The sequence below is a fragment of the Saimiri boliviensis genome, chromosome 5, assembly GCF_048565385.1.
Source record: "Saimiri boliviensis isolate mSaiBol1 chromosome 5, mSaiBol1.pri, whole genome shotgun sequence".
NCBI lineage: Eukaryota > Metazoa > Chordata > Mammalia > Primates > Cebidae > Saimiri > Saimiri boliviensis.
In genome coordinates this window covers 119789369-119815356 of record NC_133453.1, presented here as the reverse complement: position 1 = coordinate 119815356, position 25988 = coordinate 119789369, and the positions used below count along the sequence as shown (strand labels likewise).

Here is a 25988-nt window from a genome sequence, read left to right as displayed (position 1 = left end):
GGAGTCTTGACTAATGGAAGACACACCATTAGTCTACAACTTGGAAGTCTATAACCGAGTGAGGACTATTGTTCCACTTGACAAATTTGGACAAGCCACCTATAACCCTCAAACTTTACATTCTTTGTATAGTTCTAAAATAACTCTTTGTACTGGAACTCAGATGCACATGTCTAGCACTCTAGCAGTAAATCTGACAGACCATGTTCACAGCAAATACCATCAGGCTAGATTCTTTTGGATTTTCCCCTGCAGCCTTTTGGAGAGAATATGGCCCTACTTCCTTGATTTTAGAGTTTTGGCCTCCAAAACTTTGAGAAAATAAAGTACTGTTGTCTTAAGCCAAAAAAAAAAAAGAAAAAAAAAAAAAGAAAGAAAACTCAGCTTGCAGTGTGTGTCACTGGTGTTTTGCCTACTCAGGAGTAGGCAGAGAATCTGGAACAGAGTACTTTTGAGAACATGGTTTAGAAAGTTCTCCTGATCTGTTTATTAGTTTGGAAGAGGACATGTGAGATGATTCAAGAAGTGAGTCTATATCTTTAAGGCCTGCAGTTCTGCCTCCTAGTAAAATGAATTAATTGTAATCTCTGACTAAAAATGTTGGCCAGTCCTCCCTCTCTGAATAAAGGATTGAAAGAGGGTGGAAGTGGAGAAAGCTAGATGAGCAGAAATTTCCCTTCTAGTAAACTCATGACAAAGACCACTAGCTGCTTATTATTTATTCTCTAAGCTGGGCTTGGTGGCACGTGCCTGTAGTTCAGCTACTTAGGAAGCAGAGGCAGGAAGATCACTTGGATGTAGGAGTTCAAGGCTGCAGTGGGCTATGATTCTGCCCATGAATAGCTACTGCACTCCAGTCAGGACAACATAGCAAGATCTCATCTCTAAAAATAAATAACTTAATAAAATGTTATTTTCTTCACTTCTTTCTTAATTACATTACCCAGATATTGTTGAGACTGACAATGTGCCCAGTTTAGAAGCAACATTTACCAGTCAATTTGAGACATACATGCATGTGGGACAGGCTTCTGAGCTATCCAATGTTACAAGAGGTTGTTGAGCAGGGCTTGCAGAAAGTTTTTCTAAAACAATGTCATGCTTTAAGAACTTAACAGCTTTTATACTTAGCCTTCTTATTTCTACTATCCTGGAACCTAAATGTGTTGACTAGAGCTACAGCAATCATTTCAAGAGAATGAATATGAAAGTAGCCTAGGCCATAACAACATGTAACCATGTTATCTGTATGATTTTGTGACTTATCCATTACTAGAGGAAAACAAATTCCATAACATTTTTAAGCAACTTTTTTTTGTGTCTATGGCAGTGATGTCTTTGTTACTTGTAGGATAATATATTTCCTAACCAATACTCTCTTCTACACAGGAAGAAAAAATATAGTGAGTCTACTTCTCTATAGTACAAGGCTAAAAATGTGGTGTGAAGCTACAGATGCTTTTTAAAAAAACTTAGTATAATCCGTTGATTTATAAATCTGTATCTTTCATCATATTGCAGGCCAAGAAAGTGTTGAGTATAAATAGGAAATACTCTATAACCCGAAGAAATAAATGGAATCACAAAATCCTCAAAAATCTGAACTAATTTCCTAAGTAAGAGAAAATCACATTCTTAAACAATGCTAAAAGACAAAGTTACCATTTCATGTTAAGTCAATTTCTACGATTATTTTAGAGTAAACACCTTCCTCATTTTCTCAATTATTAGGTGAGCAATTTCCAAAAGGCCGCCCCAGGAAGTGTCCATGAGAGAATGTGTTGGTCCCTTAAATGGAAGTGACAGCTGTTAGATAATGCTGGAGTTCTGGCTTATGCCTTCTGACCACTCACTGTGACAAAGTTGTGATGAGTCACCTTATGCTATGAGTATAGAAGCATCCCTTATGAAGAAAAGTGATGAAAATATGAACAACATTTCTCTTTTAAAATTGACTGAGTAATTTAAAGAAATCTGCACAATTATCTTCACATCTTTTTAAGGAGCTGATCATCATTGTGGACACTCCATGCTTTTTATAGCTTTGGTTTAAAATTAATGATGATCCTTAAGCTCTAATGATCAACTTCATAATAATGTTTTCCACAAGCATTTAGGGATGCAACATTAGGCACTGATTTGACATTACTCAACAGTAACAATATTTGACTATAGAGATTGAATGCACAATGAAAACATTATCAACAAAAAAACCATTTTATTAACAAATAGGGAATTAACCATAGAAAAGATGATATTTTTCCTATTGTTTCATTTAATAGGGAATTTAATTGTATAATGTCTTGATGTTCTGGTGTAGTTCTTAGTCTAAGGAATACCTGGAACTTGTGAACATAAGGGTTTAGGGTTCTTAAATGAAGATACTGGGTGCATATCACAGATCTATTTTCCAGGTGTTAATACCCAACATCAGGCTTGATAATTTTCAAAAGTGCTTTTGCTAGAAGCAAATGTGTAAACTGGGAATTGCAGCCAACTCAGAATACTTTTTAAAAACTTAGTGGGAAGCTAGTGTGGTTATCTCCCTCTATACTTTAAGAATCACATTTTCCAGATTATTTAGTCTTTAAAGACCAATGCAGTTAGAATACGTGACTGAGCCTACAGCCCATCTAAGTCCAGCAACTGAGGAGCAAATGAAATAATTCACATAATCCCTATGATATTTTTGATTCAGATAGAAGTAGATTTATTCATTTTTGTGTTTTAACTAAGAAAACCATCAGATAAATTTTATCACTGAGAAATTTAGCATAGTCAGGGATGGAAGAAGATCAGGAGTGTCAAAACTCTTTTTCTATACTCTACACATTTAATAGTGTTATGTGGTCTTAGTTCCATATATAATAACCCTGTGAAAATCAACAAAACAGAAGACTCCAATCTGGTTCTGACAGCCCTTGTTTCTCAAATATCAATTCTTCCTATACCAACAAGAAGAAATGCGATTTTTGTTTTGTTTTCTACCAAAGCTGAGCAACAAGAAAACATCTTCACTCCTTTTGTCACCTACTTTATGTACCCTGTCTATTTTAAGCTTATACATCCTTTTCTGCCTAATTATGACCTACTTTAGAATGCCAGAATCTGTAAGACACGGAATCAAGACCAAGGCTCAGGAAAATGCCAGCATTGCAGAGACCACTGAGCTCCCACCGAGCCCATTTATCAGACTCCTTTGCAGTTATATGTCTCCAGCACCTTTCCATTTCCACCCACTTGTTGCAATTGGGTTTGGTAACCTTTGACGTCATGCTTCCAAAGTTGATTAAACTATGAGATAAATGTCCCTAAATTATTAATTAAAGGAAAGCTGCCTGTCAATTAAGAGCAAATGTTTTGGACTTAACATATACAAGAAGAGAATTGTCATATTTAAGCCCTTATATATTCTTTTAGGATTTGTTGGTTACAGCAGCTAAATTACCTTAACTAAACAACAACAAAAATCATTAGCGTTCTTTTATCTCTGTGATATTCTGCTTATTTGGAGGACCTCTAGAAAGCCTGTCTCTTCATTCCTTGGTTCTCTACATTAAATTTGTCCCCTCCCACATTTGCCTATGATCAAGACATCTAGACATCTCTTCCAATAGAAGTCAACTGGATATTAGACATCTTAGAAATCTCTTCCCATAACTCCAACCTAGTTCCTCTTTCAAAACTGCCATATTCCTGCCTGATGTCTTCATGAACTTACTTATTTGTTAAGTATTTAGCTAATTCACTAAAATATGGAAATACCCAAATGTGAAACATTACCCCTCAAAGGCTAACACCTTTCGATTTTGAACTCTAATACACTAATTGAAGTGAATGACTAACATAAGAAATGCAAACCAAGTAACTAACTTTGGGAAGACTACAAGTTTAGGAAGACTTTTGATCCCTCATGTCACATCGTATGATGTGTTTCTTATTTAGCAGTCTGTAATGTGTGCCACGACCACAGCACTTAATTGGTAGCAACAGGTTAGGCTTTAAGTTCTCACTTTATTAATCATATGTTCACAAGTACCATCCTCTGAATCTGCTAACTCCATTCCCTGCACAATCATAAAATTTATATTCTCTTGAGATGTTGAAGTTGGCTTTCTTCCAGGATAGACATTAACTTCCTGTGTTTTTCTCTCTAACTGACATCCTGCCGACCTATGAAGCAGGAAAGAAGAGAAATATGAAAATATCTGTGAATTTCCCACTTGAAAAATCACTTAGAACATACCAAACCTACAACAGGATAAACTGAACTGTATGATCTCACTGAGGTTTACCAAATGATGTCTTCCCCTTAAGCCTGTCTTACTAAAGTGTACTTGATTTACTAGAAAGATATTCAGTTGAGAAAGTCAGGTCCATTAACACAACAGGTCAAAAGTGTTAATGTGCTTTTTAGAAGGTTTGCCCATACAGCTGCATACAAAGTGGCGGTTGTAATGGGTGATTTGCTCCACAGAGAGGCTGTTCTGGATATGCAGCGTGAACGAAAAAAAAAGAAAGTCTTTAAAATGGACATGCCTAGTGGCCTATATTATTCTGTTTGAATGCCTGCACAAGCCTAAAAACCCGGCAGCATGTTGGGTTGTGTTAGAGAGACCAGCTCAGACTCTACTCTGTCCTCCTTAGAAAGTACTCTGGTCTGTTTCCCAGCGAGCTTGTGAAAGTGTAGGGCCTGGGAGTGCTTGCCAAATGGCCTCGTGTTATCAGGGCCCCTAATATCCAATTCACTTGTATATGGCCCTCGTGCATTAGAGCAAATTGCTAAAAATGCCATAAAAAGAGTTATTGTAAGGTTATAGAGGTTCTGAGAGGTGATTGATGCCTTAATTAGGCCTGTTAATAGTCTTCATAGCAGTGTGTTGTAATAACTAAACAGTCAGGTTGGGATTTAGGGTCACTATATTAGTTTGTTGAGTGCCACTAAATGAGGTTTCCTCTTCAGAACCAAATTATAATTTTATAGCTAACTCATAAACTTAACTCAGCTTAAATACTATTTAAAGGGCTCAGAGAGGTGCTTATTTACCAAGGGTTGAGCCACTAAGCTCTAAGCTGTAAAACTTGAAGTCCAGCTATTAGAATTCTTAGTCTTCATAATAACTACATTTTAAATAATGCTGTATATTTCATAAAACAGAAAAGGTAAATTATAATACACTAAAGAGGAAATTACAAGTATATGCATACAAGTATAAAGTACCATTCACTATTTCTATCAATTTAGAAAGAAACATTCATAACTACTTCCAGTTCTCAGTGTTCCTATTAGGTTGAGTCTAATTCCAATCAGTAGTGTGAGGAGGTAACACAAATATATTTGGTTTCTAAAGCACTATAAGAAAATATATCGTCAGTAGTTAAAATTTAATTTAATATGAGAGTCCCTACTCTTTTAAATTTACATCTTATTTAATTATGTATTTGATTTATAAAAACTCCAGCATTCATCGCATTATTAACAACAACAACAACAACAACAAAAAGAAAAGCATCTTTTGTATAAGAAAGAACATAAGTGGCTGGGTGCGTTGGCTCATGCCTATTCCCGCACCTTGGGAGGCCGAGGTGGGCAGATCACAAGGTCAGGAGTTCGAGACCAGACTTGCCAACATAGTGAAACCCCATCTAAAAATACAAAAAAGTACCCAGGTGTGGTGGTATGCACCTGTTCTTGGGAGGTGCTACTTGGAAGGCTGAGGCAGAATTGTGTGAACCTGGGAGGCAGAGGTTGCAGTGAGCCAAGATCACACTGTTGCACTCCAGCCCAATGACAGTGCAGGACAAAAAAAAAAAAAAAAAAAGGGAACATAAGCCTGCTTAAATTCTGCTCCTTTGATAATATAATTGAACATTTTATTTTTTTTTAGCCTTACGCCTAGAAGATGCTTTCACTGTGACCTTACATATGCTGTATCACCAGAACAACAATGCACCTGTGGATAGGTAGTACAGGCATTTCTAACTTTATTTTATAAAGAGAGACAAAGCATATCATTATCTGAATCAGAGTGCACATCAATTTCTGATACCTGGATTCTATGTGCGAAACCTTCTGAGAACCAATTCTCATAGTATATTGATAGAGCAAGTGAGCTAATTAGGAATACATAATTGGTATGGTTTGGCTGTGTCCCCACCCAAAATCTCTCTTGAATTATAATCCCCATAATCCCCAGGTGTCGAGGGAGAGACCAGGTAGACGTAGTTGAATCCTGGGGACAGTTTCCCCCCATGCTGTTCTCATGATAGTGAGTGAGTTCTCATGAGATCTGATGGCTTTATAAGTGTTTGGTAGTTCCTCTTACATTTATTCTTCTTCCCGCTGCCTTTTGAAGAAGGTGTCTTGCTTTACCTTCAACTTTGGACATGATTGTAAGTGTCCCCAGCCATGCGGAACTGTGAGTCAATTAAACCTCATTTCTTTCTAAAATACTTTGTCTCAGGCAGTTCTTTATGAGAGTATAAGAGTGTGAGAACTAACTAATGTAACAATTAAAAACAAAGCTTTAGAAACATGGTATCTCTGCTTTGAAAATGGAGGCAAGATGAAAACGAATCCCTACCCACTGATCCTCTGAGACCTAAGGTCAACCTGGTTCATGGGAGCAACTTGTGGGTAAGCATTAATGGTGGGATACAGAGGCTGCGCTGGCGTAAAATGTAGATGTTGGATCCAAATCAGAGGTCTAGAAAAAAAAGTGGAGATAAGAAAATGGATAAAAATAGGTTATAAACAACAGAAAGAAAAGGACCATTAAGAGAAAGTAGTTCAGAGTAAGTAGTGATGGATGGAAAAGATTTTGAGATAGCACACCTAAGTCTGCAGTAGAGTTTTACATAGTCCTGGCACATGTCTGCACAGACAATGTAATAAATGTAGCACAACGGAACTGCAGCGATGGCATATGACCAGACTGGTGCTTTCACAACTGATTATTAGAATGCCTTATAACTAGGATGCCTGTAGAAAAAAAACTAATGTGGGGAATTAACGGAAATGTTCATTTATGATTTATTTGGTGTCTTAAGTCATTTTCTGTTATAATAACCGAATACCACAGACTGAGTAATTTATAAAAAATAGTTTATGTAGCGCACCATTCTGGGAAGTCCAAGAACATGGTGTCAGGATCTGCTAAATGTCTTCTTTCCTTTTCTTCTTATTCTTTTTTTTTTTTTTTTTTTTTTTTTTTTTTTTTTTTAGAAATCTTGCTCTGTTGCCAGGCTGGAGTGCAGTGGCGCAATCTTGGCTCACTGCAACCTCCACCTCCTGGGTTCAAGCAATTCTCCTGCCTCAGCCTCCTGAGTAGCTAGGACTACAGGCATGCACCACCATGCTCAGCTAATTTTTGTATTTTTAGTGGAGACAGGATTTCACCACATTGATCAAAATGGCCTCAATCTCCTGATCTCATGATCCACCTGCCTCGACCTCCCAAAGTGCTGAGATTGCAGGCATGAGCCACCACACCTGGCCCCTACTAAAGGTCTTTCTGCTGTATCATGACGTGGCCAGAGTTATCACATGGTACAGGTTGCCAGCTCAGGTCTCTCTTTACAAAGCCAATATTCCCCATTGTAAGTTCCCCACCCTCATGATTTCATCTAACAATAGTTGTCTCCCAAATGCCCCACCTCCAAGTACTATCAATGTTTTAACTTTTGGAATTAAGCTTCCAAAACATGAACTTTTGGGGAGAGACATTCAAGTGATAGCATTTGGCAAAATATAGGCTCAGACTACATGCACAATGTAGTTTACATACAGTAAGCTTATTTTAACTCAAGTGTAGTTTAAACCACTTGTGTGTTTATATATTACAGAAATAATGTAAACAAACAACTTTGTTTTGGTGAATAACTACTTAAAAGCTGTTTATTTTCAAAGTGTGATAAATTTATTTGTTTATTCATTTGTTTATCAACAAATAATTACTGTGCTTACCATTTGCCAAGCATGGTGAAATAAACCTGATTACAAATGAGAGATTCACTGAGCCTGCAATCAAACCTTGAATCCAGCACTAACTTGATAAGTGACCTTAGACTGTTCTGAAGCACTTGGTATCTTTCTTATCTTTAAAATGGAAAAATTACTTATTCCATAAGACTAAATTGAGATTTTTTTTTTTAAATGTGAGCTGCCTAGATCACAGACTGGTCAAGTGTGAATAATTTTTGAATCTTTGTTATTATGGAAAAGAATAAGTCATATTTCTTATCCTCAAAGAAAATATAGTTTAATGGGAAACAAAAAGTTACATAAGAAAGGCACATGAAGACTTTTTTGGGGTGTGAAGTAGATATGTAGTTACATATGATACCACCAGAGATTTCTCCCCCTCAAAAAATTATTTTATGATTGTAGACAATAGACTTGAGTTCTAAGTGAGCCCAAAAACTTGTGTCAGCACAACATTCAAGAATAACACATTAAAGAGACACTGTAGTTAAACTATTAAACCTAGATTTTGAATCAGAAAACGAATGTTATAATACAAAGGACAGGAACTCAAATGCAAATTTAAATTCTGGTTCCAAAAAGTATTTTCTAGTCAATTCAGCAAAATTTAGTAAACACTCTGTAGTGCCTTACCCAAAATGTTCTAGATATTGGTTATTCCTTCAGAATCTAATTACGGAGGTTCAATAAGTGACAACTGTTGTTTTACCTCATTATTTAATATGCAAATACATGACATATATGAAACCTGAACATGTCATTTCTCTGTATATACACTTCATCCTGTCTTCAATGTCTGTAAGACAAAAATATCAATTATTAAGCATAGTCTATAAACCCCTGCTAGACCTCATCTCTGCCTTAGGCCCCAGCCTATTTTTAATCACTCCCTGTTTACTTCCAGGCACCCTGTGCTTCGTTGTATCATCTTTCATGACTTTGCCCACATGCTGTTTCCTCTGATTGGAAACTGCTGTTATCCCAAACATAAAGACTCATTCATGATTTCTCTCTCCCAAGAATCTTCAATTTCCCCCACCCCTACACAAAATGAAATAGGTGCCCTTTTGCTCTGTTTCAAAGTACTCAAGCTCACATATATTTTGGCATTTTATTGCATTTGTTTCTCTAATTTTCTGTCTACTTGACTCAAATTCCTTGAGAGAAAAGAATGTCTTCTATACCTGCCTCTTTGGGACCTGGCTCTGAGCTGGCCAAATGTGGATTGGTCAATAAATGACTGTGCAATGAATCAATCAGTCCTTGAGAAATATAAAATGTAAGTGAGAGTAGAAACAGTATATAAATTAGAAAGATCCTTAAGGTACATGAGAAATTTGACATGAGAATTCTCCCTCTCTGGAAAGGCTCTTTAAAAATCTGGAAAATTTTGCATTCAGTAAGATGTGTCTAAAATCCTGCTATAAATGAATTTCTCTCTGGCCTTAGGACTCTGAGATAGGAGGAGGTGCTTGTCTATTACCACCAACTAGTCCTTGCTGAGATTTTCAGAGCATTGGCCTCTATGAATTCTTCCTCACTGCAGAATCCTACTTTTAGTGGCATTTTAGCTTAACCACAAATGAGATAATTTCTAAATATAGAATCTATTTTCTAATACATCTAACTACTTCTGATTCCAGATGTTTTTATGTACTAGAACCCTCTGGGAGATTTAAACCAATTATATAGGCAATAGCCTGGTTACTTAAACTTAGAAAAAGTAGTTTTTCTCTCTTCTTTTTACTTCTTGTTGAAATAATTTAATGTTTTGTTGTTGTTGTTGGAAAGTCTCACGTAATTGCTTCTCCTCCATTTCATTTGATTGAGGAGACCTGACCACTGTGAGTCATTGTATTAATAGCTCCTCCATGTAAAACAATGAACTGTTCTTGGGCAAAGCTCTTTTCACTGGTAATAATATAAACTCACTCAAACTAGCTTTAGTAAAAAGAGGGAATTGATTATAAGTAATAAAGGGCAGTAAGTATAGTCAGCCTCTCAAGACTTGGGACCTGGAAAACAAACTGGAAACAAAGCAGTCTCTCTACCTCATTTAAGAATACAGTAGGCTTCATAAATATCTTCCTATGAGAAGTATCGGTTTATATCCTTTATCCACTTTTTGATGGGGTTGTTGTTTATTTTCTTGTAAATTTAAGTTTCTTATAGATTCTGGATATTAGCCCTTTGTCAGATGGGTAGATTGCAAAAATTTTCTCCCATTCAGTAGGTTGCCTGTTCACTCTGAGGAGAGTTTATTTTGCTGTGCAGAAGCTCTTTAGTTTAATTAGATTCCATTTGTCAATTTTTGCTTTTGTTGCAGTTGCTTTTGGTGTTTTAGTGATGAAGTCTTTGCCAATGCCTATGTCCTGAATGGTATTGCTTAGGTTTTCTTCTAGGGTATTTATGGTTTTAGGTCTTACATTTAAGTCTTTAATTCATCTTGAGTTAATTTTTGTATAAGGTGTAAGGAAGTGGTCCAGTTTCAGTTTTCTGCATATGGCTAGCCAGTTTTCCCAACACCATTTATTAAATAAGAAATCCTTTCCCCATTGCTTGTTTTTGTAAGATCTGTCAAAGATCAGATGGTTGTAGACGTGTGGTATTATTTCTGAAGCCTCTGTTTTGTTCAGTTTGTCTGTATATCGGTTTTGGTAGCAGTACCATGCTGTTTTGATTACTGTAGCCTTGTAGTATAGTTTGAAGTCAGGTAGCGTGATGCCTCCTGCTTTGTTCTTTTTGCTTAGAATTGTCTTGTTTATATTGGCTCTTTTTTAGTCCCATATGAAATTTAAAGTAGTTTTTTTCTAATTCTGTGAAGAAAGTCAATGGTAGATTGATGGGAATAACATTGAATCTATAAATTACTTTGAGCAGTATGGCCATTTTCATGATATTGAGTCTTCCTATCCATGAGCATAGACTGTTCTTCCATTCGTTTTTGTCCTCTCTTATTTCCTTGAATAGTGATTTGTAGTTCTACTTAAAGAGGTCCTTCACATCCCTTGTAAGTTGTATTTCTAGGTATTTTATTCTTTTTGTAGCAATTGTGAATGGGAGTTCACTCATGATTTGGCAATAAGAATGCTTGTAATTTTTGCACATTCATTTTGTATCCCAAGACTTTGCTGAAGCTTGAGGAGGTTTTGGGCTGAGATGATGGATTTTCTAAATATACAATCATGTCATCTGCAAACAGAGACAATTTGTTGTTCTCTCTTCTTATTTGAATACGCTTTATTTCTTTCTCTTGCCTGATTTCCCTGGCCAGAACTTCCAATAGTATGTTTACTAGGAGTGGTTAGAAATGGCATTGTTGTCTTGTGCCAGTTTTGAAGGTGAATGCTTCCAGCTTTTGCTTATGCAGTATGATATTGACTGTGGGTTTGTCATGCATATCTCTTATTATTTTGTGATATGTTCCATTAATATCTAGTTTATTGAGTGATTCCTTAAGGATCTAGGACCAGAAATACCATTTGATCCAGCAATCCTATTAGTGAGTATATACCCAAAGGGTTATAAATCATTCGGCCATAAAGACACATGCATATATATTTTTATTGCAGCACTGTTTACAATAGCAGTGACTTGGAACCAACTCAAATGCCCATCAACGATAGACTGGATAAAGAAAATGTGGCACATATATACCATGGAATGCTCTGCAGCCATAAAAAAAAAAAAAAAAAAACGAGTTCATGTCCTTTGCAGGGACATGGATGAAGCTAGAAACCATCATTGTCAGCAAACTAACACAGGAACAGAAAACCAAACACCGCATGTTCTCATTCATAAGTGGAAGTTGAACAATGAGAACACATGGACACAGGGAGGGGAATGTAACACACTGGGGCCTGTTGAGGGTGGAGGGAAAGGGGAGGGATAGCAGTAGGAGAAATACCTAATGTAGATTATGGGTTGATGGGTGCAGCAAACCACCATTGCACAGGTATACCTGTGTAACAAATTTGCGCATTCTGCACATTTGTCCCAGAATTTAAAGTATAATAATAAAAAAAGAATATAGTATTAGGTATTTTACTCTGTGTATAGACATTTCATTAATTCTTTTCTTAGCCACTGCCATTTTCTTCTCCTCCATAAAGTGGCAGAATGTGGTTGCTTTAAAACTCATGAGTTTACATATCTTCCCAGCTTGAATTGTGGAATGAAACTAATTACATATAATTATTATTTTTTTTTTTTTTTGAGACAAGATCTCACTTTGTCTTCCAGGCTGCAGTGCAATGGAGTGGTCTCAGTTCACTGCATCCTCTGCCCACAGGCTCAAGTAATTCTTTGATGTCAGCCTCCCAAGCAGCTGGACTACAGATGCACACCACCAAGCCCAGGTAATTTCTCAATTCCAGTTCCAAATGCTTGAGAGAAAGAAGCTAATTAGCCTGAATGGGTTGGTTGTCTAGCCTAATCAACTGTAACTATAGGATGACCATTGCCATGGATGGCCTAGGACATGGCAAGGTGAGTCCTGGTCATATATGAAGACATATTGTGTATGTTTTGTAGGATAGATCCAACTGGAACAGCTGACTACCATGCAGAACAGTATTTCCATCCAACATCAATTGGTGGTTTTCTGTACTTGCCCTGTACCAGTAGAGATATTTACAACTGTGTATTAAGTACAGTTCCTAATGTTCAAGTGCAGCACATGAGAATCACATTCTTAGTCTCCATTACTTAGCCCTGAAAATTACAAGTGAGGCACAATTCCCTTACTCTTCTTGGCCAATGTTTTAAAAGACTATCATCCTATGTCCTACTGAATGACATAATCTAGTAATAATTAAAATATAAATGATCCTGGTACTTCTTTAATTTTTCCTTTGAATATATATTCTAGAACCCTCATCAAGACAGATGCTATTTTTTATTTTTTAAAAAGAAGAATGTTTCTTGGTCTCTGGTGCTATGCCAGACACTGTCCTATATACTTTACTTATAATCAACATACTTAATCCTCACAACAATTTATGTTGTGTATAATTTTGTATGATTTTATCGGTGAGATAATAGGAACAAAGATTTAAGTATTATACTTTGTGCAAATCATATAGCTAGCTAAGGGAGAATTAAAAATTGAAACTGAGGATGAAATTGAGGCTTAAATCAGAACCATACCCTATCTCTGCATTGACTTTTGTTAGTCATCTTTGACTTCCTAACACCTTGGACATTACCAGTACTAATTCAATACATGAAGTGTGTATGGTAGAATTTTTTCTAAATGACTTCCTTTTACCAGTTCACTATATTAGATCTTTTCATGACTTGATAAGACATGAAAAACATTGGTAAGTGTCCTTATGGTTCTCTTTCCGATATTTGATATGTTCAATGTTTATGCTTGTTTGAACTTGCAATTTAATTGTATTATTAAATAGGATATTAAATAGGACTGATTAAACAGAATCATGAAAACAGTTATTTCTATAAAAAGCATATTAAGTGTTTTGCAAGAATGTGAGGAAACAAGCCACCATAATAATTGCCTTTTTAAGTAGGATTGGAAAAATGTTATAAAAATTTAGAAAAAAAAATTAATTTCACAGAATGATGGGCAAGGGATAATTAACAAGTACTGTTAAGTGCTTGTTCCACTTTAAAGATTTTATGACTGGAGGTGTTGGTGATGCATTATTGATATGATTATGCAAAAAAGTTTATTCCAATCAATGGAGAAATATTTAAAGTCTTCGTAAAAATTGTCAAATAAATATATATTTATATGTTGTAAGCTGAAGTAAGATGTTTAAAGCAGATATAACTATTTTTAAATTACACTTTCTAATTTTTATTATTGATGTATAATACAGGTACATAGTTTTGGTATACATGTGATGATTTAACACATAAGCATAATTTGTAAAGATCAGATCAGTGAACTTGGGATATCTATCATCTAAAATACTTTTATATTCCTTATGCTGTAACCATTGAAATTCTTCTTTTCTAGCTAAGAAATGTACAATAGTTTATTGTAAACTATAGCCACCCTCCTGTAACACAACATCTTATTTTTTCTATCAAATCATATATTTCTACCCACTAGTCAACTTCATTTTATTCTTCCATTCCATCCCCGACTTCTCAGCCTCTGATAACCACCAACCTACCCCCTATGTAAGAGAGCCACTTTTTTAGCTTCCACATATGAATAAGAACATGTAATATTTGTCTCTTTGTGCTTTGGTTTATTTTACTTAGCATCCAGTTCCATCCATGTTACTGCAAATAACAGAATTTTATTCTTTTTAATGGAAAGATAGTATTTAATTGTATATATGTATTGCATATATTTATATTTTATATAAATGTATTTTTTGTATAAATATATACCACATTGTCTTTATCCTTTCATCCTTTGATTGGAACTTGGGTTGATTCCACAATTTGGCTATTGTGAATAGTGTTGCAGTAAGCAGAGTGTAGACATCTCTTTGATATACTGATTTCCTTTCTTTTGGATATGTACCCAGTAGTGAGATTGCTGGATTATATAACAGTATAACAGTTCTTTTTTTTTTTTTTTTGAGGGAAAACTATACTGTTCTCCATAGTCGTTGTACTAATTTACATACTCACCAACATTGTGCAAGAATTCTCATTTCTCCTCATTCTCATCAGCATCTATTATTGTCTATCATTTTTATAAAAGCTATATTAACTGAGGTGAGATGATATTTCACTGTGGTTTTGATTTGCATTTGTCTGATGATTGGTGATGATGAACATTTTTTTAACATACATGTTAGCCATTTGTGTTTCTTTTTTTGAGAAATATCTATTTAAATCTTTTCTTCATTTTAAAAATTGGATTATTTGTTTCTGCTAATGTTTGAATTTCTCATATATGTTGGTTATTAATGTCTTGTCACATGCATAGTTTGCAAATATTTCTTTCCATTGTGTGAATTGTCTCTTCACTTTGTTGATTGTTTCCTTTGTTGTCCAGAAGATTTTTAGCTTGATTTCTTTCCATTTATCTGTTTTTGCTTTTGGTTCCCTATGCTTTTGAGGTGTTACACAAAAAAGTTTTTGCCTATACCAACTTCCTGGGAAAAGATAAAAAATCATTTCCTCAGGGTTTTCTAGTAGTTTCATAGTTTGATGTCTTAGACTTAAGTCTTTAATCCATGTTGATTTGATTTTTGTGTATAAATAGAGATATAGGTCTAGTTACATTCTTCTGCATAGTTATCTAGCACCATTAATTGAATAAACTGTCCTTTTCCCATTTTACAGCCTTGAAACATTTTTCAAACATGAATTGGCTGTGAATGTGTGGATTTTCATCTAAGTTATCTATTCTGCTGCATTGGTCTGTTTGTTTTTATGCCAGTATATTATGCTGATTTGGTTGCTATAGCTTTGTAGTAAATTCTGAAGTCAGGTGATGTGATGGCTTCAGTTTTGTTCCTTTTGCTCAGGACTGTTTTGGCTATTCAGTCTTGTGGTTCCATACAAAATTTAGGATTTTTTTTTTTTTTATTTCTGTGAAGAACATCATTGGTATTTTTAAAGGAATTGCATTGAATCTAAATTGCTATGAGTCATATTGTCATTTAAAAATATAGTTTCAATTCATAAAAAGGAAATATATTTTTATTTTTTTCTATCCTCTTCAATTTCTTTCATCAGTGTTTTTTATTTTCCCAGTGTAGATATTTTAATTCTTTTGTTAAATTCATTTCTGGGTATTTTATATTATTTGTAGATATTGTAAATGAGATTGCTTTCTTAATTTCTTTTTCAGAATTTTTTTTGCTGTTGACGTATATAGGTACTACTGACTTTTGTATGTTGATTTTTTGCATGTAAATTTACTGAATTTATTATCAGTTTCAACAGTTTTTTTGTGTTGAAGTCTTTAGGTTTTTCTATATTTAAGATCATGTTATCTGTTAATAAAACTAATTTGACTTCTTCCTTTCCAATTTGAATGCCCTTTATTTTTTTCTCTTGCTTAATTACTCTGACCAGGACTTCCAGTATTATATTAAATATAAGTAGGAAAAATGTCTTACTTCAAATCTTAGAGGAAAGACTTTAAACTTTTAACTTTACCCCATTTATTTTAATGGTAGCTGTGGGTTTGTCATATATAGTAGGCTATTGTTTCTTTATTCATCCAATCTGTGTCTGTTCATTGAAGCATTGAGTCGATCTATATTCATAGGCAGATCCCTGGGAACAGAGGACATCAAACCCCTAAATTCAGCGGAGTCTTCTTTTATAGTATTCTGGCACCCTTTTCCGAAGGGTTTAATTTTTGTCTTGGAGTTTAGGGTTTTTTTGTTTTTGTTTTGTCCAAAGAAGCTACTTTCCCTGAGATAGATAGTTACCTTGCAAGACATTGCTAGTTCTGGACAAGACTTATGTCCACTACCCCTCTTTTCTTCTAGACTTATAATTAGACTCATGTTCCTGCAGGCCCAGATGGGTGAAGTCAAACTGTAAACCACAGGAATATGAGCTGTAGCCCAAACTAACAATATTTTCCAGTGCATACAGAAATAAATATGAGAAATATGTATGGGAATTGATATTAATAGTATCGGATAATAGTGGAAGAAAAAATGTTAAACGAAAATAAATGTATTGATATGAGAACAGGAAGCAGAGAATTTGAATTTATTGTTGCAGCTTCAAGGATTAGAAGAGGCTTTAACAGTTTGATTGGCTATTTGGCTGAAACCCAGTTGAAATGCCAGATTCGCCTTGGTACACCCTAGAAGAAGAATTCTAAAGCTTAGAGAGATGTAAATGTTAGATTTATCAAGTGAAACTTGGTTACTCACTCTTCAAAGGTCCAGAGGAAACATGTTTCACTTTAACTTTAAAAAATAAATCTGTAAGGACAGGCTCAGCAATGTTGAAGAGCCTCGTGGTTATCCTCACTGAGGTCAGAGACTACAGAGGGAAATGTTGCCCCTGAACTGGGATTGTTAAGTGCAATGGACATAATTGTATGCTAGAGTGCAGAAGCCAAGTGGTGGCGTGTAATTGAGAATGACAAGATAGTATAGTTGCCTAATGAACAGAAGGTCAAAACAGTAATTAGAATGGTCTGATTTGCAGAGATTTAAGGGATCGGCTAGTTGATTATGGTCTCCCTAGGGGAAAAATAGTTTGATCATCTATTAAACTTTTAACTGATATTTATTAACAGAAACTTTTAGGTCAAATAAACAGACTCCAAACATAAATTACCTAAACAGTCATGAGTCTTAATAAATTCCTAGATTTGATTCAGTTTACAAAACTGGAACCCTTGAATTAAGAGGACACTGGGTTTGCTTACAAAGGGACCCACTTAACTGCCTGAAAGTTATACTGATAATTTTCCTTCCAGCATTCCCCAAAGAGACCTATAGCCTTTTAGTACAATTACCATGCAATAGGAAAAGAAAATTGTAGACATTTTCAGGGATTATTGGGTACTAGCTCTGGCCTGATACTAGCTCCAGGAGGTATAAAACACTAGTGTAGTTTACAAGTCGGTGTGGGGCCTTATGGAGGTCAGGTCATCAGTGGTGTTTTAAGTCATGTCTATCTTACAGGGGGTTCAGTGGATCCTTGAACCCACCCTGTGCTATAGTATGTCTAGCTGACATAGGCATACTGGCAAAATCTCTGCATTGTGTTTTTATTCTGTGGAGTGAAGGCTATCATGGTAAGAAAGGCCAAGTGGAAAACACTGGAAACACCTCTATACAGAAAATGGTAAATCAAAAGCAATACTTGATTTACTGGGATTACAAACAATGACATCATCAAGGACTTGAAAGAAAAGATGATGATTTTTACTCGTCCCCATTCAACTTATTTATTTGCCCTGTCCAGAAAGCAGATGGAACTTGGAAAATGAAAGTGAAAAATAACAAGCTTAACTAAATGTTGATGCCAATTGTAGCTACTGTCCCAGATATGGTTTTATTGCTTGAGCAAATTAACACATCCCCTGGTATCTGGTATACAGCTATTAACACAGAAAATGTTTTTTTTCTTAATACTAGTTAATAACAACCACCAGAAGAAATGTTTACCACCAGCAGTACATCTTCACTGTCCTTCCTCGAGGGTATATCAACTTTCCAGTCCTATGTCATAATTTTTTCTCTTTTTCTTTTATTTTATTGTCATAATTTAGTATTCAGGAAATTTGATCATGTTTTATTTCCGCAAGACAAAATGCTTGCCTATTACATATATGACACTAGCTTATTTCACCTCGTGAGCAAGAAATAGCTATTACTCTAGATTTATTGATAAAATATTTGCATTCCAAATGTTGAGAAATAAAATTGGCAAAAATTCAGGGGCTTTTCCTTTCAGTGAAATTTCTAGAAGTCTACTTCTGTTATTGGTCAGGGTAAAATAAAGATTAAATCGTTGCATCTACAACCTCTGCAAGCATAAAAGAGATACAATATCTAATGGATCTCTTTAAATTTTGAAAACAATACTTTCTTCATTTGGGTAGGTTCCTCTGGCCCATTTACCAAGTGATCCAAAAACTATTAAGTGGAGGCCAGAATGTTCTCCAACAGGTCTTGGCTACTGTGCAAACTGCTCTACCACTTAGGCTGAATTTTCCAGCAGAGCCAAAGGGATGTGAAGTGTCATTGGCAGAGAGAGAGGTGCTGTATGGACTCCTTAGCAGGCTACTGTAGTGCATGATAGTAGAGATCCTTAGGATTTTGGAGCAAATTTGCATCATATTCAGTGAATAATCTCTTTTTTAGTAGAAGATTTTTATTTGCTGCTGAACCTTAGTAGAGACTGGACATTAATCACTGGCCACCAAGTTACCATGTAACCTTAACTACCCATTGTGAATTAGGTGATTGTCTGATTCATCATGCTATAAGGTTGGGTGTCTAAAACAGCACTCTATCTTCAAATGGAAGCAGTATACATGAGATTGGGCCCTAGTAGACCTTAAAGGCTCAGGTAAGTTATATGATAATTGGGTCCAGGGCTCCTACTCTTGTGGCATTACCTTCTTTCACCCATCCCACACCTCTGATTTCCTTGTGAACTCTCTGTAATTAATTGAAGAAGAGAAAGGTTTGGCCTGGTTTACAGATTGCTCTGCATGATACACAGGCACCAGTTGGGAGTAAGCAGCTGAAGAATTATAGACCCTTTTTGGGTCTTCCCTGAAAAACAGTGGTGAAGGAAAATTCTCCCAGTGTGTAAAACTTTGGTTTATCTTTCTTGGAAGGAGAAATGCCAGAGGTTAAAAGTCTATATTAATTCATAGGCTACAACCAAGTATTTCGCTGGATGGTCAAGAATCTGGAAGGAAGATGATCAGATAAGTAGGGGAAGATGTATATAGATAAATCTTTTTCAATGGGTGAAATGTGGAAATATTTGCATTTCACCTGAATGCTCATCAAAGAATAATCTCAGCAGAGGAAGAGTTTAATTATCAAATAGTTAGGATGACACATTTTGTGGATAGCAGTTAGCATTTTTTTCCTAGTCATCCCATGTGTCATTGCTCAATGAGTCCATGAACAAAGTGGCCAAGATGCCAAAATGGCAGCAATAAAGTGTGTACATGGGCTCAGCAATGTAGACTGCCACTCACCAATGGTCAACTAGGTATAGCTAATGTTGTGTGTCCAATCTGCTAGCACCACAGAGCAACATGTGGTTTCTCATATGACATGATTCTTTGGAGTGATTAGTCACACAGTGGCAGATTGATTATGGTGGATTAGTTCCATCATGTAAAAGTGAGCATTTCACAGCAAACAAAAGTGTCAAAAGAGCCCATGCTCATGGGGATGGCACAACTCAATTTTTTTTTTTTTTTTGAGACAGAGTCTTACTCTGTTGCCCAGGCTGGAGGGCAATGGTACAATCTCAACTCATTGCAATCTCTGCCTCCTGGGTTCAAGCGATTCTCCTCTCCTGCCTCAGCCTCCTGAGTAGCTGGGATTACAGGTACACACCACCACACCTGGCTAATTTTTGTGTTTTTAGTAGAGACAGGGTTTCACCATGTTGGTCATGCTGGTCTCGAACTCTCGACCTCGTGATTTGCCGTCCTCGGCCTCCCAAAGTGCTGGGATTACAGGCAGAATAAATGGCACCCAACCACCACTCACTATTACTCTTAGTGATCAACTAGCAATTTTATTGGTTTGGTGCAAAAGTAATTGCGGTTTTAGACTGATTTTAAATCATTACAACTAGGCTCAAAGAAGTCTTTTTAAATCAAAATAGGAACCAATACAATCCACACATTTTTGCCAAGGAGAAATAAGTTTGTTTTTTCCTGTAGCATAAAAAATCTTTTTTCAGGATTCAACTAACTCTTGCAAAGCATTTTCTGCATCCTGCCGGTTGCAGAGGCATTTTTCCTGCAAAAAGTTGTCAAGATGCTTGAAGAAGTGGTGGTTGGTTGGCGAGAGGTCAGGTGAATATGGTGGATGAGGCAAAACTTCATAGCCCAATTCGTTCAACTTTTGAAATATTGGTTGTGCAGCATGTAGTCAGGCTTTGTTGCTGAGAAGAATTGGGTCCTTTCTGTTGAATGATGCCAGCTGCAGGCATGGCAGTTTTCCATGCATCTCACTGATTTGCTGAGCATACTTCTCAGATGTAATGGTTTGGCTAAGATTCAGAAAGCTGTAGTGGATCAGACCGGCAGCAGACCATCAGACAGTGACTGTGACTTTTTTTGGTGCAAGTCTGGGTTTGGGGAAGTACTCTGTGGCTTCATGTTGGTCTAACTTCTGAGCTGAGTGTCACTAGTTACTGTATAAAATCCACTTTTCCTCGAATGTCACAATCTGAGAAATGGTTCATTGTTGTTGCATAGAATAAAAGAAAATAACACTTCAAAACGCTTATTTTTTTTTTTTTAATTTTCACTCGGCTTATGAGGCACCTATTTATTGAGCCTTTTCACCTTTCCAATTTGCTTCAAATACCTGGTAACCATAGAATAGTTAACACTGAGTTCTTTGGCAACTTCTCATGTAGTTGTAAGAGGATCAGCTTCGAAGATTGCTATTAACTGGTCATTAACTTTCGATGGCTGGCCACTACACTCCTCATCTTCAATGCTCTCATCTCCTTTGCAAAACTTCTTGAACCACCATTGCACTGTGCATTTGTTAACAGTTCGTGGGCCAAATGCACTGTTGATGTTGCAAGTTGTCCCTGCTGCTTTATGAACCATTTTGAACTCAAATAAGGAAACTGCTCAAATTTGCTTTCTAACATTATTTCCATAGTGTAAAATAAATGTAAAATAAACAAGTAATAAGTTATTAGCAAAAAAAAACCAAAGTGAGAAATATACATTAATGTATAACATAACCATATTTATTTAAGAATGTATTTCAATATCATGGCAAATTTCAATAATGCAAAAAAACTGCAATTACTTTTGCATTAATTATAATTATATATTGTAATTATATTTTACAGATTTCATTTCTTAGAACAATTTTAGTTTCACAGAAAAATTGAGTAGAAGGTACTGAGATTTCCAACATACCCTGTTAGGTTGATTTTTTCTGTCAACTTGACTGAGCTAAAAGATGTTTAGATAGAAAATAAAACATTATTTCTAGAATTATCTGTGAGACTGTTTCTAGCAAAGATTAACATTTGAATCACTAGACTGTTTAAAAGTCTGCTTTCATCAGTATGGGAAGGCATCATCCCATTCATTGAGAAAACACATTGAACATAAAGGCAGAAGAAGAGCAAATTATCTCTCTCTCTTCTTAATTGAAGGCACCCATTGTTTGGACATCAAATCTGATTTTCAGATCTTTAGATTCTGGGACTTATATCACCTGGTTCTCAGACCTTATGCCTTGAACTGGAAGTTATATCATTGGCTGCCACCTGGTTCTCAGGCCATCAGAATTGGGTGAATTATACCACTAGATTTTCTGGTTTCCCAGCTTGCAGAGAGCATATAATGGGAAATCCTGGCACTCATAATAATGTGAGCCAGTTTTCATAATAAATCTCCTCTTATATATCTGTATATGTCCCACTAGTTCTGTTTTTCTGGAGACCCATGGCTAACACATATCTCCTACTCCCAAACATGCATAGCTTCACCCATTACCAACATTACCCACGAGAATAGTACATTTGTTGCAATCTTTGAATCTACATCAACACACTGTTATCACCCAAAGTCCACAGTTTATATTAGGGTTTAATCTTGCTGTTATATATACTATGGATTTGAAAAAATATATAATATCATGTATCTACCATTATAGTACTATAAAGAATAGTGTTACTGCCATAAAAATCTTCTGTGTGTGACCTGTTTATTCCTTCCTGCTCCCTTATCCCTGCAACTACTGAACTTTTAGCTGTTTACACAGTCTTGCCTTCTAGAATGCCATATATTTGAAATCACACAGCACATAGAATTTTCAGATTGGTTTCTTCTACTAATTAATGTGCATTTAGGTTTCTTCCGTATTTTTTATTTCTTAATAGTTTGTTTTTAGCACTAATTAATATTTTATTGTCTGGATATCCCATATTTATGTCTTCCTTCATCTACTTAAGGCCATCTGATTGCTCCCATGTTTCTGCAGTTATGAACAAAGGTGCTATCAACATTCATGCACAGGCTTTCATATGGTCATAAATTTTCAGTTACTTTGGGTATATACCAAGGGGTAAGATTGCTAGACTGTATAATAAGAATATGTTCAGTTTTGTAAGAAATTGCCAACCCATTATCCAAAGTGGCTATGTCATTTTGCATTCTCACCAGTAACAAATGAGAGTTAGGCTTGCTCTACAATTTCACCAGCATTTCATGTTGTTGGTGTTCTGGATTTTGCTAAGCTAATCCAGATGTATATTGCTATCATATAATTGTATTTCCCTCATGAACTGTGTTGTGGAACATATTTATGTGCTTATTTGCCATTTGTGTATCTTCTTTGGTGAGATATCTTTCAAGGTTGTTAGCAATTGTTAAATTAAGTATTCTTATTGTTGAGTTTTAGGAGTTCTTGCATATTTGGATTAACAGTCCTTTACAGATATGTCTTTTGCAAATATTTTCCCCAGTTTGTAGCTTGTCTTTTCATTCTCTTTACACAAAGTTGAAATTTGTAATTTTATTTGAGTCCAGCTTAATAATTATTTCAGTATTTGATCTTTAGTGTCATATCTGAAAAAATCATTGTCAAACCAAAGGTCTTCTAGATTTTCTTCTGTTATCTTCTAGGAATTTTATAGTTCTGTGTTTTACATTTAGGTCTGAGATATACTTTGAGTAGTATTTGTCAAGGGTGTAAAGTTTGTATTCAGATTCTTTTTATGTAGATGTGCAGTTATTTTATTACCATTTTTTTAAACCCTCTTTGCTCCTTTGCATTGTCTTTGCTCCATTGTCAAATATCACTTGACCATATCAGTCTATTTCTGAGCTCTCTATTCTGTTCCACTATTTCTCTATTACTTCACCAGTACCACACTGTCTTGATTACTGTAGCTTTACATTAAGTCTTAAAGTTGAATATTGTACATTCTCTAACTTTGTTATTCTTCAACATTTTGTTGGCTATTATGCAGTTTTTTTTTTGTTTTTGTTTTTGTTTTTGTTTTTGCATCTCCACATGGACTTTAAAGTTACTCTGCTGATATCTGCAAAACAGTTGTTAGGGTTTTTGTTGGAATTACATTGAATCTGTACATAAAATAGAAAATAGATGACATCTTGACAACAAGAAATGTCGTTCCATTTATTTTGTTTTTATTTCTTCATCAGTGTTTTATAGTTTTCCTCCTTTAGATTTTGTTCATATTTTTATATTTATACCTAAGTATTGTATTTTAGGGGTGCTAATGTAAATGATAATAAATTTTTCATACCAATTTCTAGCAACAGTTTATTCATTGTTGCTATATAGGAAAGTGATTAACCGGTATATTATCTTTGTTTCCTGAAACCTTAATAGAATTGCTTAGTAGTTCCAGGTGTGTTTTTTTTCTTTTTGGTTAATACTTTCAAATTTTCTACATACATAATTATGTAATCTGTGAACAAAGACAGTTTTATTTTCTCCTTCCTAATTTTTATACCTTTGATTTTCTTTTCTTGTCTTATTGCGTTAGTTAGATTTTGCATTAAAATGTTGAAAAGCAGTGGTGACAGAATATCTTTACCTTATTCTTAATCCTAGTGGAAAAGCTTTACATTTCTCACCCCTAAATATTAATGTTAATTATATGTTATTTGTAGATATTTTAAATCAAGTTAAGAAAGTTTCCCTTTATTGTTTAATTCACTAGTAAAATTTTTGCTTCTTGTCCTTTGACCTTATGATGCTCTACTGGTCTAAGGGCTTTGTTTCAAAGAGAGAATTTCTTCTATCAGGAAACAAAGCAATGATCCCACCAAACTGGGGGTTAGGCCTGAATCAAAACCTCTTTGGGCTCCTTGTGCATCTGAATCATCTAAGGAGGGAGTTACTTTGCTGTTAGGAAAGATTAATTCTGATTATCAAGGGAAAATTAGCCTGCTATAACACAATGGGTATAAGGAAGAACATGTCTCCCTCAGGGAAGGTCCCAGTGACAAAAGTTCATGGAATAAACTATAACAACTAAATTTACATACAATTTCTAATAGTTTGGTCATTTTGGAAATGAATATCTGGGTCACTGCATGAGGCAAAAACAAAACAACACAAAAAACATGACCACGTGTGGTGCTTGCTTACAGTGAAGAGAGTATGAAATGGGTAGTGGGAAGAGAATTATAAAAACAAGCTACCACTATGTTGTCAGTTGCAGAGACAAGAAGTGTAATTGTCATGAGTATTTCTTGCTTTTTTTTTTTTAAAGATAAATATGTTTGTATGTGTGTGCATCAAATCTTTGCTTTCTACCCTCTTTTATGCCCTTATCTACCATAAGATGTATTGGATAATGGTTGACTTTAAATCACGGTATTTAAGTTTAAGATTTGAAGGAGAAGAGTGAACTTAACCTAAGGACTGTGCCAACTCTTCTGGGAAAATGGTTAGTGTGTTTTTGGTTGCACACAGAATTGCTGTATCATGTTACACGGAAGTATGACTTTATTGTTGTCTTTATTTGGAAATTAAATATGATAGGGAGATGTGTATGGACACCACATGACAGGTAAACTGTAATGGTTAATTTATGAGTTAAATTTGCTAGGTTATGGTACACATTCATTCAATCAATTGCCATTAGATTGGTGCAAAAGTAAGTGCAGTTTTTTCTTTCTTTCTCTCTCTCTCTCTCTTTTCTCTCTCTCTCTCTCTCTTTCTCTCTCTCTTTCTCTCTTTGTCTCTCTTTCTCTCTTTCTCTTTCTTTAACTGAGTTTTGCTCTTGTTACCCAGGCTGGGCAATGGCATTATCTTCCCTCACCACATCCTCGCCTCCCAGGTTCAAGAGATTCTCCTGCCTCAGCCTCCCAAGTAGCTGGGATTACAGGCATGCACCACTATGCCTGGCTAATTTTGTATATTTATTAGACACAGGGTTTCTCCATGTTGATCAGACTGGTCTTGAGCTCCTGACCTCAGGTGATCCACCTGCCTCTGCCTTCCCAAGTGTTGGGATTACACTCATGAGCCATCACACTCATCCATCATTACTTTCAAGAGAAAAAACCACAATGACTTTTGCACCAACTTAATACTTGAAGTGTTGCTGTAAGGGTATTTTCTAGAAGTTTTAACAACTACAATCAGCTAATTTTAAGTAATGACATTATCCTCAATGGTGGGCCTCACTCAATAAGTTGAAAGACCTTAAGTACAATACTGAAGTGTTTCTAGGAAGACAAATATCTGTCTAAACACTGCAGCATCAGTTGAAATTTTGAGTCTTTTGGTCGGCTCTACAAATTTTGGACTGACCAACCCTTAAAATAATCACACAAACCAATTCCAATTTCTTTAAATACATCTCTGTATATACTCACATC

At 35.4% G+C, this 25988-nt stretch overlaps 1 long non-coding RNA gene across 1 annotated transcript in view; it reads left to right on the top strand.

Moving 5' to 3' along the window:
* The window catches only part of LOC141584477 (uncharacterized), a 349631-nt gene that overhangs the window by 89850 nt on the left and 233793 nt on the right, over nucleotides 1–25988 (top strand). Inside the window, exon 2 of the long non-coding RNA XR_012517546.1 lies at nucleotides 12227–12342. This is a non-coding gene — a long non-coding RNA (uncharacterized LOC141584477). The remainder of the gene's footprint in view (nucleotides 1–12226; nucleotides 12343–25988) is intronic.